Below are 15,779 nucleotides of genomic sequence, written 5' to 3'. Positions count from 1 at the left end.
AGGTATTTAATGTAATAAGGTTGCCATGATAGACCTGCGTATTTGAACAAACCACTCATGCAAAGGTTGTTCAAACCCATGATTTCAGATTTGTCTTTATTGAGGATTATATCCGGACACTAGGGCATAATCCTCTATTGACTTTAGCAAGGCAGGGATTGAGTGACATGTGTCTTCTGTGAAAAAACGCATATCGTCTGCATGAGCGGCCACTTTAATGTTTGTGTTGTTGAAAGAAACTCCAGCTATATCTGGGTTGGTTTACATCCTGAGAAGTAAAGGTTCTAGTGTCAAGATGAAGAGTGATGGATATAGGGGGCACCCTGTCGGTCCCCTCTCTACATTAAAGGCTGAGGATAAGAGCCCTTCAGAGCATACCCAAGTGGAGGGGGCACTATATAAGGCCATGATCATTCTTGTGAAAGTGTCCCCGAGGTTATATTTCAACAGGGTCTTTTGAAGAAAGGACCAAGAGACCCTGTTGAAAGCCTTCTAAGCATCAAGAGTGATGGCTACAGTGGCTGATAATGCAAGTTTTGCTTTCTCAATGGGGTGACCGAGAAGACTGGTATTATCGCTTGAAAGTCTGTTTTTCGTTAAGTCCACCTGAGAGTGATTAACTAAAGATGGCAACAACGGCTCAAGTCTTGTATACAGTATTGTGGCATATATTTTGCGTCTAAGTTTATTAGTGGGATTGGCCTATAGTTTTTCACCAGCAGAGGGTCCTTACCCTCTTTTGAGATAACCACAAAGGTGGCCTCGCCGGTAATGGAGCCTGAGAAGTGACGGAATAGGGCAAATAGAGTAGGGGAAAGTGCGGGGCAAATTTATTATCGGACTAAGCATGGAATCCGTCCGGGCCTGGAGCTTTGCTAAGTTTGAGTGAATCAATAGCTATATTCACCTCCTCCAGCTATATATGTGTGCTAAGCAATAAATTGTCCTGGTCCGATATAGACGGAAGGACTAAGTACTCAAGGTAAGATATACATACTTCTGCTGAAAAGACAGTCTTCTTTGTGAAGAGATATGTAGAAATCCTTAAGGATCTCAATTCTTTTATCGGGGGTTGAAGTGTTGACGCCCACACTCTCACTCAATCTATTGTATTCATATTTTTTTCATGAGAGAGTGTATGTGCATCTTGGAGAGAGATGGGTGCTTCTAGGGCTTAAATCTCATTTTTGAGAGTATGCTATAGGCTTTATTTAGTCTAGCTCGAATTTTGATTAAGGAGCCCCTAATCGTGGCTTTGAGCGCATCGCTGTGTATAGCAGGATAAGTCTCCAACACCAACCAAGTTTTTCCTCAGGTAAGGCTTCCATAGTGGCTCTAGAAGCTGTGTCCGATTGATTTATCGTTAAATCTCCACTTTTATTTAGAAACTCTAGCCTTAGAGCCCAAAGGGACAAGGTAAAAGTCGAGTGATCTGAGATCAGCCTAGGCAGGTTGTCTGTCTGATCAAAAAGGTGTGATTTTGAAATCAATAGGTAGTCGATCCAAGAGAAAGATTTATGGGGGGTTGGAGTAGAAAGTATAATCTCTGGTGTCTTGGTGCTATAGTCTCCATGGGTCAAGGAGACTGAATCGGTCACATAGTTTGAGAAATGCTTTATGCAACATTCGAGAATGCAGTACTGACATGGATTGCCGATCTAACGTTCAGTCTATTGGGAGATTGAGGTCACCACCTAAGATGATGAGAGAATTGGAGGGGATTTGGTTTAGCTTCAGGGCTAGGGAGTCCCAGAAATATGGGTCATCCTTGCTAGGTCCGTACACATTGAGAATGTGGAAACAATCGTTATTCCCGGATAGCTTTGTAAGGACCAATCTGCCTTTATCCTCAGAGATGGGAGTCGACTGAAAGGCCAGACATTATTGATGGCTGGGGAGAAGAGGACGTTAGAGAGTCAGCTCCTCCCAAATGAGGACACTTCCTGGTCAGATACTTTCGTTTCCTAAATGAGAAATACATCTGCTTTGAGTTAGTACAGGTAATCTTCGATTTTCTTCTGTTTAACCAGATGATTTAGACCTCTAACATTAAGTGAGGCGATTTTCAGACTCGTATCAGCACAGGAAGTACTCATAGTGAAGGTGTCTGCCTATGAAAATATAGTGCTGCAGTAAGTTATAATGTGTGTGAATAGGAGAAGGATCCGCCAGGAGCCCATGTGGCTAAGAGACCATCCCGAAACTCAAGGAACAATTGTCAATGCAGGAGGACTGACCAGAGAAACTACGGTAGAGAGGAATTGTTTGTCTGAAAGGTGGACCTGAACCAGAGATAAACAAGAGAGGTAAATGAAAGATGTCACGGGGACAACAAGAAAAAACATACAAAAACCCACTCCCCGCCTTGGGTGGGGAGGAGGGAGCCTGCTGAATCCTCCAAACCCTCTGGCAAATTAAAGATGAGCAGGTTCTCTCTGCGGTCCCTGTCCTAAAGCTCAGAAACTTATCTTTGAAGGGATTTAGAGGTGGATATTAGGTTGTTTATGACTCTGGTTGAAGCAGTGGAGTAGTCTTCTAGGTTGCTGATAGGAGATTCTGCCTCCGATGCTCTAGCATTGATACTAGTTATGTCAGATCTGATCGGGGATAGTTCCTGTTGCAACATATCTATATTGAATAGATTTTGCAGGTTCGTGTACATCAGCAAATATTTTAAGGATCAATTCCATGATGTGATTGATCTCAGATATCCCTTTAACCGGTAAGTCAGACAACGGTGGTTCAGGTGTGGTGTGCTTGTTGTTCGGTTTAGGCTGTTTGTCTGCCATGGTTTTTGTGGTAGGAAGGATGCTAAGGCGGCGCTGAGTAGATCTCAGCCATTGAAAAGGAACTCAACTTCAATGTTGATGCTCTAAGTTACATTAACCCCTTAAGTGCTGCCGTCGGCCAACGGTCATCGCGAGCACTACCTTGCCAGTGCTGCGCACATCCGTTGGCCGACGCGGCCGCACCAGTTTCTTTGAACGTTCAGCACTGGCGCAGAACGTTCGAAGCAACAAACGGGTTAAAAGTAAGGTGATTGCTCAACAGTAATCAGAAAAAGCGCAAACTGATGAATTGGTCCCCCTTATTTAATTTGTACTTAGGAGACTGCATGGAGGGCTGAGGCAGGGGAGAGTTGGCGACAACTGCTACTGTAGGATTCTTATTCAACTGGGATTGCCCAGTAGCAGATTCAAAAGATGTTCCCATTTATTCCCCATCTCTCATCTTTGTGTCCCGAGCTCTTTAAAAAAATGTATTTTGAACATATTGTGGCACAGGTCATTCCGCCACAGTATGGCTGCCAATTATGCAGAGGATGCAGAGAGTATGAGAAGCCTGCCAATAAAGTTACTCCACATACAACAAAGGAGTTGCAGCAAAGTCCTGAAAATGCAGGAAATTGCAGAATCCCTCTAATAGAAGGCCTTGATGTATAACAACTAAATATGTTGAGTGGTGTTACAACAAATCTGAAGAAAAAAAGCAGAGACAAATGCCAAAGCTAGTCTGAGGCTTCAGGCCATATTGCAGTTCTCCTAATGTGCAGTTTGCTGCTTAGCTACCCATTTTCTTTCATTTTTGCCGGTTTTAAAAAGGCAAAATTTCAATTTGGAAGGATTTTTCACTTTTAGGTTTTAGTTGTGGAACTTTATAAACATATATAGTGGAAAGAAAATGTGTATTTTCTGAATAATTCTATCAAGGAAGAGACATTCAGTGTTACGGTATAGAAGATAAACTTCCTCTGATTTAAAAATGTAGGATTAATAAGTAAATGAGGAGTGCTGTTAGAGTGAGTCCTGTTAAACAGACAAGCCGATGAAATTTGAAGGAGGCAAGTTGCTATTGATCCCACAGGAAGTGATTATGGGCAAATGAATCTGGTACAAGAGAAAAGTGCTTCATTATGGTAACATCTCTTAAGATGACAAAGGCGGCTACTGATGGTGCTGTACTCATTGCCAAGAATGGGCCTTGGACCATTAACCAGACTTAAACCTTATTAAACACTTGGGTAAGTCAAACCAGCGGAGAGTGCTCTCAGCTTCTAGGATTTTGTGGGACTTATCTAGTCAATAATTATCTTTCCATGCAACTTGTTTTGAGATCAATTAAGTTTGAGAGCATCCAGCACATAGCAAAAAGGAAAGGCACTTACCGATAACAAGCACTGGCAAAAACAATAGGTCTTGCCAGCATCGTCAACAAAAGAGAAGGTGTGATGACTTAATCAGGCAATCATCACCTAACAACTCATCCATCACTGGTCTTCGCCAGCCACCTTCACTATCTTTAAAACAGTAACCAACAAAGTCATGCGGCAGCTCTCCACATATCATCAACAAAGACAGTCTAGCAAAGATGTCCCATGCCTGCCTTGTCATCAATAGCTACGAGACCTTGTATCCACAACCTTACATGGAAGCCATTCTCAACTACAGTGAAACTGCAGCTTATCAGGTACTAGTTTGGCAAACGTCAGAACCTAGACATGGCCCGAGCTTGCATAATCTCGATGCCAGAAACAAGTGCAGGTTATGCAACTAGGAACAAGAGTCAATTGAACACATAAAATGCACTTGGCTTGCCCTGCAAATCAAAAGCAGATACTGATTAAAACATTTTAATTTGAAGAGGGATACACACATGCTGAAGTGCTGTGAACCAGTCCATGTAAGCAACTGTCTATAGATTAACTGCACATTTTATAAAATTTCTGGACTGCCCGGCGAAGAAGCTTACCATTCAACAGGGACCCGTAGCCAGTTAAGCCCATTACTGGACAATTACTGTGCCAATATTTTATGTTACTAACATGAAGTTTGGAAATGGCAGTCCCCTTTCCCACGTCATTCTTGAAATCCAATGATTTTCTCATTAGAAATATCCTAAAATTATTGCATGTTGTTACCAAACCCCATCTACTTTTAATGACTCCGTTTTTATCAACCATTCAGTTCTGTATAGAGCAAATTAATGACTCCTGCATGATTGTATGTTATGGTTTGTAAGTATTAAATGAATAAATTAAATAATAACAAGACCGATTGTGCTGTCTTATAGGTTCGACCTAAAAATGGCGCTCTGAAAAATGTATATCCTCGTCAGAATCATGATTTAGGTCTGCTCCCTTCTCGCAGATCAGAAGTATCAAAGTCCCTTTCCGCACCAAATTGAACATCTGACCGCACATCAGTGTCAACAGCACTATTTACCCCAGTATTGGAACTTTCATAGATTCCCATGCTTTGTATCATTCCCCGTCGTAGCTCCCATTCCGACGACGGGGATTGATACAAAGCATGGGAATCTATGAAAGTTACCAATACTGGGGAACCAAAGTTACAGGTAAGTAACTTGTTTTCTTACCCCAGTATTGGAACTTTCATAGATTCCCATGCTTTGTATCATTCCCCGTTGTCGGAATGGGAGCTACGACGGGGAATGATACAAAGCATGGGAATCTATGAAAGTTACCAAAGTTACAGGTAAGTAACTTGTTTTCTTACACCATAAAAAGCTACTCGTCAAATAGCCACTGCAGATTTAATGGCAGACCTTCAAAAATTAAGTGGAGGACGGTCCCAGTAAGCTGTGCATATTCTAATTTAACGGAGTATTAATATTCCTAAATAGTGCAGGCAATTGGTTTAAAAAGATGTGTTTATTATGTTGTATGGATCAACAAAAATATGCCATTTTCACCAGGCAGACCAATTCTTTCCAGCATTGGTGGACCTACTGAAAGATTGTCACAATATGTCGATCTATTCCTACAACCATTGGTTCACAATCTCCCTTCTTACATTAAGGACAAGTAACATGTTCTAAGCCTATTGGCCGATGTAGTATGGTAACAAGGAATGATTCTATCAACACGATGTAAGAGCACTGTACACTTCCATCAAAGGGAATTTAGAGATGCAAGCGGATAGACGCTACCTCAACACAAGGTCTGCCTCACAATGGGTACACTCAGAAATGGTAACCACCAGGATTGATTTGATTATCTCTAATAATTTATGTTTATTTGGTGGAGACAGGTACAGACAGAAGGAGTAGTTTCTTACCTGTAACTCCATTTCTGTAGTAAGGGTATCTCTGTTATAGTCATAATCTAGTGAATAGTCCCGCCCATGTGCGTGGACCCCGGAGCAATCGAAATAGTCTCTTAAGCGGTCTTCTTCTGCAGTCCTACATAGACACTTAAGAGAAAATCAAAGACAAATAATGCAGCCTAAAACTACAAGGCTACACTGGCCAGCACTTCATCTTGAAGTGAAAAAAGATAGCCAAATAATATTACATTTTATACACTTTGTAAAGTTTCACACCTAGCGAAATTCCCCTTCACAAAAATCCTTTGTCATGATAGAGAGGAAGGGTTGGCCAGACAAGCCCCATAGGCTGCCATTATGTGTCTGGAAAAGGGATACTGTGCCTTTAAGGAACTCTCCAGAGACCCTCGGTATCCCAGGGCGCACAGCCAAAGGCCTTTTACTTTCAGTTCTTTTTGAAGGTGTATAAAGCTAGGCCTGTAGCATTCAGTACATTATCATTTCATCCACTGGGGAGGAGGGCGGGCGCTTAGGACTATAACAGAATTACCCCTACTACAGAACTGGAGTTACAGGTAAGAAACTACTCCTTCTGCAGTAGGGGATCTCTGTGTTTAGTCATAATCTAGTGAATAGAATGGCAAGTCCATCCCAACAAACCAAACCAGCGCTGGAGGAAACAGATAAAACTATTACTGTGCAAACAGATTTCTCAAAGAAGCCTGCCCAACCTGAGCGTCTGCTCTGGCATCAGATTCCAGGCAAACAATATTCAGCACCCACTCGTCATGAGTAATTTTTCTCCACTCTGCCAAGTAATTCTGTATGCTTCCCCCCACCGGACCGGCTAACGGACGAGGGGGAAATAACTCCTCAGGGCTTAGACCCGGCCAGGCCCTTATTCGCCGAGGTGTACTGATGTCCACCTCTGCCCCTCTGACGTTTTTGGAATGGTGGTCGCTGGTATTGCTGTTGCTGCTGATGCTGTTGGCCAGCTTGGCGACCTTGCCCCATGGATACCTCTGGGAAGAGTAACGTCTCTGGAAGGGACGATACGACTTCCGCTGCTCCTTCGGTTTCTCCAAACCTACAGCCTTCAGCATTCACACTTCCGCCTTCAAGCGTGCCATCTCCTCGTCTGCATGAGCCCCAAAGAGGGTGGATCCTGAAAAGGGCAAATTAGCAATCCTCTGTTGTGCCTCAGGTTTAAGAGAGGTAAGGCGCAACCAGGAATGTCGCCTCAGGTTAATGCCATGGCAGTACCCATGCGCGGCCAGGAGAGAGGCATCCGCCACAGAACTGATGACCTGATTTGAGACCATCAGTCAGAATCTCCTGGAAGTCTTCCCTCCTGTCTCTCGAGAGGAGCTCAATAAATTATTGCAGGGACTCCCACAACGAGCGATCATATCTGCCCAAAAGCGCTGATGCACTAGCTGCCTTCATCAAAGTGGCAGCCGTACTACAGACTTCCCTTCCTGCCGAATCCATGTGTCTGCTCTCCTTGTCCGGAGGGACCGTAGACGAGGGGGCAGTAGAGTGCTGTTTCTTGGCCGCTGTCACAATGACAGAATCCGGTACAGGATCTGCTCTCAATAATGCTGCATCAGAATCTGGGGGCCTGTATTTCTTTTGAAATCTCCATGGCGCCAACTTCACCGAGGCCGGAGTCAGAAACAGCTCCATGGCCGGTTCTTCCAGTCCTGGCACCAAAGGCAGCAAGGGGGGAGAGAGGTGCCTGTGTTGCAACATTTCAAAGATCACGGAAGTGGTAGGGGTGGGCACAGTCAATGTGATCCCCAACTTTGCTGCCCCCCTCAGCAGCACATCTTGGAAAGTCACAATGTCATCCACTGGGAACACTCTCGTTGGAGGAGAGTCCGACAAAGTGGGAGAATAGTTCCTGTCACTGGATGAGTCTGTATACCTGGACCGTGACATGTCCCTCCGCCGACGATGGCGTGACCTTGTTGAGGATCACGCCCACTGCGAGAGCGATGCCTCCCTCTGGATCTTGACCATGGCTTTCTGGGCTTTGCAGGAACCACCGGCCCCGGTGGCTTTGGAAGCGAAACAGGCAGTGCCGGAACCACAGGGCTCTGTAGTGGAGGCCGAGGCAGTGGTGGCAGAGTAGGAGGTGGTGGAAGAGGAGGAGGAGGAAGCTGCGGAAGAGGAGGAGGAGGAGGAAGCTGCGGAAGAGGAGGAGGAGGAGGAAGAAGCTGCGGAAGAGGAGGAGGAAGAAGCTGCGGAAGAGGAGGAGGAGGAGTAGGCGTCCTGGCCTTGAGGTAGGTCTGGGAGTAATCCGATTCCGGTGTCCTAAGGACTCTTCTCTTCTTGCAAGCAGGCCTCGGGGAGGACACTCTGAAGGCCGACCTCTCGGAGCACCAGCGCCAGCGCCACCGAGACCAGTGACTAGCTGATGACAATGAGACGCTCACCACAGAGGCACTAGACACCGTTCTGACCCTCGACTTCCTTTTAGACATCGACTTTCCTCCCCTCGACGTCGACTTTTCTCTACACGACGGCGATCTCTTTGACGTCTCTCTTCTCAACATCGACCTCCCTGACGTCGACGAACTCCCCGTCTTAGCGTCGACGAACGAGCGTCTGGACTGGTCGGCCCCCCAGAGGCCGATGCACAGGCAGAGGATGAAGATAGAGTCCCTCCATGCCCAGAAGTCTCACCTGTTTCTTGATGTCTCCTCTGCTCCAGGCCTTGGAGACAAATCTTCTCCCTGTCACGCAAGGTCCTCCTGGAGAAAGAGTGACAAATATCACAGGAGTCAGGGATTTGACTAGAAGGGAGACAGAGTATACACAGTTTGTGGGGTCAGATTTAGCCTTCTTCCTACCACACTCAGGGCACTTGTCGAATAAAGCTGGCATTTCGACAATATAGAGGTGGCAAAACTGGTAAAAAAAACACAGCAACTGGAAGAGGAAGACCCCAGACGTCGAGTGAAATACTCAAAACACTGGAAAAGTACTAAAAATTGAAGATATACCCAAAAAGGCAGAGCTCCATGCTCCAGGGTCCTGCAAGCAGGAGCCGGAAAAAAGAACTGGAAGTAAAAGGCCTTTGGCTGTGCATCCTGGGATACCAAGGGACTCTGGAGAGTTCCTTAAAGGCACGGTATCCCTTTTCCAGACACATAATGGCAGCCTATGGGGCTTGTCTGTCCAACCATTCCTCTCTATCATGACAAAGGATTTTTGTGAAGGGGAGTTTCTCTAGGTGTGAATCTTTACAAAGTGTATAAAATGTAATATTATTTGGCTATCTTTTTTCACTTCAAGATGAAGTGCTGGCCAGTGTAGCCTTGTAGTTTTAGGCTGCATTATTTGTCTTTGATTTTCTCTTAAGTGTCTATGCAAGACTGCAGAAGAAGACAACTTAAGAGACTATTTCGATTGCTCCGGGGTCCACGCACATGGGCGGGACTATTCTCTAGATTATGACTATACACAAAGATCCCCCACTACAGAAAAAAGGGGTAGCCAAGGGCTCCAGATTTTCACCATCCTATTTCAATCTCCTAATGGGATGGTTGGAAGATGAGTGGATCTGGGGGCCCATGGGCACAAGGGGGTGTGATGTACGAGTTACTTAATTTCGGTAACGATGTATCTGGTAGAGACGATTCTAGCTGCAGATTCCTTAACGCAGAATTATCTCCAGGAGTACAACTGGATCCGGAATATTTTTCTTTGGCACAGAATCTCTGCTCGCCGGGGGGCGGTACCACGTGACTCTGCCCGGACGTCGTCCGCAGGCGTGACGTCAGCAAGGGCATATAAGCCCCACCCCGGCGCGCCGACCTCAGTTATCTTCGGAGAACTTTTCCACGCCACAACGCGGAGCTGGCACAAACAAAAACAGTGAGTATATAGGAACAGTGTGCAAAAAAATCAGATAAAGAGAAAGGAAAAAGCAAATGCTGATGGTCTGCACCATTCGGGAGAGTGCCAGGCACTGTGGCACCTAATAGTCATAGAAGGGAAGAGCAGAGCACAGCTACTGCGAAATAATCCTGCAAGAAAATACGACATCCTCGCTGAGGGTAGAAAAATATGTGAAAAATGTCACAGCAGACGAAGAGGCCTGCAATCACAGTTCATAAACAGTGAAGAGCAACAAGGCCAGAACAGAAGATTAACGACAATTACCCACAGACAACCCCAGCAAGGGGAGGCGCATCCCCTGTAAGAGCAAGGGCCGAGGCACAGCCAAGAGACCCCAACACAGAGGACTACAGAGGAGGCAAAAAATTCAAGCAACGAAAAAGAGGAAGAACGTGAGTAGGCCTCACATTGGAAGACTACAGTGCAGGGACGCAGAAGTACCCAGGAACCCACCTAACAATCACCATAAAGGAAGAAGAGTATCAAATAAACAAAACGAAGTATCCCACTAGGGAGGAAGTGAGAGAGGACACTCGCAGAAGGCAAAACCACCCGGAGGTAGGAGAGTGTAGAAGACCAAGCTGAGGGTCCTCGCAGACAGGGGAGGAAGGGCGAGTCGTGACTAAATCTGCGGCTAGAATCGTCTCTACCAGATGCATCGTTAGCGAAGGAGGGTAATTTGTACATCTGATAGAGAGTACTAGCCACAGATTCCTTAACAGAATAGATACCCTGGCCATACCCAGAACGGAGGAGGGCCTGCGAGAGAGCCCCCCTTGGAAGAAACGCAGGGCCCCAGCAGGGGATGTGTAATGGGGACAAGAAGGATGTCCCGGCCCCCACCAAGCAGAAGGAAGCAAGGACGAGGCAAAGTAAGGCCATAACACCCCTAGACCAGCCAAGGTACCAGGGACATCTGCCAGAAAGCCCCGGAGGGACAGACAACGGAAGAGGAGTACCGGGGAAGAAAGAATCACCGAAAGGCACCAACGAGAAGAAGAAATGGAGGCAAGCCCCCTACAGGAAAACACACAGTGAAGGGGACAGCTGAACCGACCACGGCCTCGAGTAAGCAGACAAGGCAGAAACGGCTCCACAGTCAAGAAAGGCAGGCGTGAGAAGCAAGACATAGTCTTGCAAGGCTCCAACAGAACAAGAGGCAGGAGCACAATGGCCCCACGCCAAGGCCCCCAGCCGTGGACCAGAAAGAGCAGGCGATCGCAGCCGGCAGCTGGCAAATACCATGAAACCGAGCACCCAGACCAAGCCGAGCGCAATACGAAGGCAAAGCCAGGAAAATCCAGAACAACCCCCAAAGGGAGACCATTCCGGAAGTAAACCGACCCACCAAAAGAAGTGGGACTAACCAGAAGAGGAAAAATACGTAGGCCAGCTAAAGCCGTCAGCCAGAACCAGGAAAAATACCAGGGCTTTTATGCCCCCTGGAACACCAGACAGAGGACCAGGCTGAAACGCTGGACAAAAAAAGGCGGAAACACCACCAGACAATATCGCAGACGGCAAGCCAAAGCCGGTCCAGCGATGCAGCAGATACTGGGAATGACAGAACCTGGAGCAGTGCAAGATACGACAAGATCAAAGAAACCGTACCAGCAGAATGCAGCAACGCCAGGAAAGGCAAGGAACCCGCAAACAGGAGTCCACACCCTCCCAGCGTAGGACATAGATATACAACAGCTACAAGTTCCCCACTTAGGGTGTGACACGTCCCAAAGAAAACATGGGAACCACTCTTAGGGAAAAAATCCGGGCATCTGAGAACAAGAACATAAGACCTGCGGTAGGAACCACAGAAGGCTTAGCAATCAGCCATAAAAAAAACACTTGCAAAAAAGACTGAACAAGCAGCCAACCGAAGAGAGGGCCTAACCAAGAGACCACGAAGGCACGTCAATCCACACACAACATACAAACGGGCCACTAAAAACATCATATTCCAGAAAGCAGGTGGGATAACGCCACCCATCAAACCACGAGGATCAACATGCCAGCTTACGGAGGGGGAAGAGGGCGGAGCCCCGCAAGGAGACCATGATTGGTAGAGTCTGCATGCGTGTTAAACAAAAGGACCCCATCAAAGGGCAGGTCAACCAGACGCTAGCTAATATTCTCATTAAAACAGCATCCCGCAGCCAAGCATGGCGACTTAGAGCCACAGAGCTGGCCATAGCACGGCCAAGAGAATCAGCAACATCCAAGGGCGCTCGGAGAATAAACGCGGCCAGCTCTCGACCATCCAACACACGGTGTCGTAGATCAGCGCGGGCCCCCTCATGGGAGACATGAGAAAGAAGGGACTCCACAGAATCCCACAGATTAGAGGTAGCCCTGGCCAACACACAGAGTGTTGAGCGCCTGCAAAGCAGCACTGGATGAAGGGAAGATGTTACGCCCCCATGAATCCAACCACCGGGTATCCCGAGACGGAGGAAACACCATCACAGGCAAGGATGGAAAAGCAGTCCGCAGAAGAGAGCCCTGAGTATAAGGGTGGAAGGAAAGGCAGACTGGGTCTGGCGGAGCAGGACGGTGGCGATGCAGGAGCGGCTGAGCCACCGGATCACCCGTGGCAGGACGCCCCCAAGCCCCCAAAAGAGTTGTGGAGCAATGCTTCGAAAGGAAGGAACAGTTCCCGTCCACGAGAGCCCTGGTGGAGCACTTCCAAGAGGCTATCCGTAGGGAAAGGGGTGACGGGGTCTCCCATTCGCAAAATGCCAGCGGCCGTAAAATTATACCCGAACAAAGGCAACACTGGCCTCCGTAGGGCGCCGCGTGGGAGAAAGCAACTTGTCTGTGGGTGACGGCTACAAACTGAGCCATCCGTCACCACGTCCAGCTAGAGGGGGGAAGAGTGGGGAACCTGAGGAACCTCCGGGGAACGCGGAGAAGCCGGTGGAGTAGCCAACCGCCAGCTGCAGAAAAAAGGGTCTGAAGATTGAGGCTGCGGAGACGGCGAGGAGCCCTCCCCGAAAGACACCGGTGAAAAAGCAATGGTGTGGCGTCCTGTCTCTGGAGAGGAAAAGACAAGGAGAGGACAACCTTCCGGAGAGGAAGGAACCTCCAGAGACGAATCAAGAAACAGACGCCGGCACAGCGCCGTGCAGTCTGCCACAGGCGCCGGCTCAACGTCAATCGGCGCCAGAATGGACATTGGCGGCGCAGAGTCGACCTCCACCCCCACTTGCTCCCTAGGAGAATGGGGCGGGGTCGAAACCAGTTCGGCTAAGGAACGGTGCTGTAAATGAGCCGGCTCGACCTCGCACGGGGCATCAGCCCACTTCAAGGGCCGAGAGGGACTCAGAAAAGATCCCCACGCCCCTACCTCCACTCGCGGCATCGCTGGGGAGGAAGTTTCAGCACCAGCTCGGCCCTTTGCAAGGCAGCTGCCCGCACAGAGGGCCGAGGGGAACTCTGGGACAAGCCCTGAGTCCCGGCAATCTCTTGCGACGCCACAGGGAGCATATAGGGGATTTGTGGCGAGGCAGGGACACCGTGGGTCAAAGAGGGGAGCCCCGCAGAGCCGCGCCCCGATGACACCACTCTCCTACAACCTGAAGCCGAACCCTTCAGCGCAGGGGACAGAGCCGCCGTTGACGCCACGGGGGGCAAGTGATCCGCAGGCGTCTCAGGAGGAGGGGCCAAAGAAAAAAATAATTTGATATGTATCAATCTAGGCAACAGAACGTAATAAGTGGTCGAAATGAACTGAGCTAAAACATTGGTTTGGAGGGGCCAAAGAAGCCTGCAGAGCCGCAGGTTGGCTTTCATCTGAGCCCTAGTCGCCGAGACGCCGGGAAACGGCGGGTGGGGTGGCGACTGGGGGTGGCGCACGTCCCTAGGGGAACCCGCGCCCTCCGCCGAACGAGGACAAGGCCTCTGAGACAAGCTGCAGGACCTACCAGCTGGCAAGCGACGCCCTTGGGACAATGGCGCAGGGCGTTGCAGCAGACTGAAGCGGCGGTTCCTGGCTTCTGAAGGTAGGGGCCGGACGTTGGGACGACACCGACCTTGACAAGCGGGCCGACAGCAATTTCATCCGGCGCTCCTGCCGGGGCTTCGGTTTGAGTCACGGTGCTCGCCCCAACACCACATGCAGATAGGGTGTGGGTCCATCGCCGACATCGGACGTGCACAATCCGTACACGTCGAAGCCAGAAGGCATTCGCACACTGTTCCTAAACGCAAGGCGTGAAAAGGAGACCTGAAAACAGGCCAGGACACGATCCGGATCCGCATTGCACACGGAAAAAAGGAAAACTGACGTCGGCGCGCCAGGGTGGGGATTATGTGACCTTGCTGACGTCACGCCCATGGACGACCTCAGGGCAAAGCCACATGGTACCGCCCCCCGCGCAGAGATGCTGTGGCAAAGAAAATATTTCCAGATTCAGTCTTACGCCTGGGGATTATTCTAGGTTAAGGAATCTGCGGCGAGTAGTCTCTATCACATTCAATCATTTAATGGGGGAGATTCATAGAGGACTGCATTATGATATAGTCATGAACAATGGAGATGCTGAATCCTTTCGGTGAATTTTTTAACATCAATGACCTGGAAAACAAATTCACATATCAATAAAGCAGCATTAGTATTGTTTTTTTAGATGTGGAGTTCTTTATTGAGAACAACCAAATACATAGCCGGCTGTATCGGAAGCCTACGGCATGTAATACCCTACTGCATGCTAGCAGTGCACACCCCAGACTTCAGATACAAGCCATTTCATATGGTAAACTAGGCAGGGCAAGTAGAAACTGCAGTAATGACAGACTTCTTAAAAAGTAAGGAGAACATGAAGACAAGATTTAGAGCAAGAGGTTTTGCCGTACGTACTATTGACATAGCGGAACGTAAAATCGCTAAGGTTAAGAGACTGGACACACAAAGCAATAAATATGCTAGATACAAGAAAACTAAGACACTAAGGCTAATCACAGACTATATTAATGGCTTATCCAGGATATTGAGAAAAAGTATGTAAACGTTGGCGTATCCTAAGATCTGATAAGGCTTTGGATGATTATGTGACAGACACACCCATTATCACATATAGACGAGGCAGGACATTGAGAACAGAACTAAGTCCGAGCTACCCGAAACCCAGACAGGCTACTTCTTGGCTGGCAACTCTCATAGGAATTGGCAATTGTGGGGCTTGTAGATGGGCGACAGACAAGAGGAAAAAGTTTCAGGGAGCAGATGGCAGATAATACGATATAAGATAGAACATCAACTGCAATACAAAATAAGTAATCTACATTTTAGAATGCAGGTGCAATTGAATCTATGTTGGCGGCACCATTAGAACGATTAAAGAAAGGATTAATGAACATATGCGGGCAGTGACACATCAGCACTCAAGATATCCTATGGCTACACATATAATGGAGGTCAAGGCACAGGGTTCGCATAAAAAGTTCATATTTCTTGGCATGGATCATGTGGAATTAGACCCAAGGGAGGAAAGCAGGGAAGTAAACCTGAGACTCAAAGAAGCTAATGGGGTAATAATGCGTCTTGGAGCGGTTGAACAGGGTCTTAATACAGATCATGAAATGCAATATTTCCTTGGTGAACAAGAGCTGTATACAAGGATACTCTGTTCCAGTCACGATATAATGATTACCTATTACAAGAAACTAAAGGGGAATTCAATTTATGTGAATCCAAGCAACCTTATGGCTAATAATAATGGTGATGTTAGACCCACTGTGCATTATAGAAGCAATGAATGTGGACATTTATGAGAGTGGTGAATTGAGACGGGCGTAATAGATGTAATGTAC

General features: G+C 47.7%; 1 protein-coding gene across 1 annotated transcript in view; it reads right to left on the bottom strand.

Moving 5' to 3' along the window:
* The window catches only part of NUP93 (nucleoporin 93), a 567,849-nt gene that overhangs the window by 102,298 nt on the left and 449,772 nt on the right, over positions 1–15,779 (bottom strand). The window lies entirely within an intron of this gene.

Source organism: Lissotriton vulgaris, chromosome 12 (genome assembly GCF_964263255.1).
Source record: "Lissotriton vulgaris chromosome 12, aLisVul1.2, whole genome shotgun sequence".
Classification (NCBI taxonomy): domain Eukaryota; kingdom Metazoa; phylum Chordata; class Amphibia; order Caudata; family Salamandridae; genus Lissotriton; species Lissotriton vulgaris.
Note: the sequence above shows the minus strand (reverse complement) of the source record. Positions and strands in the feature narration are given on the sequence as shown.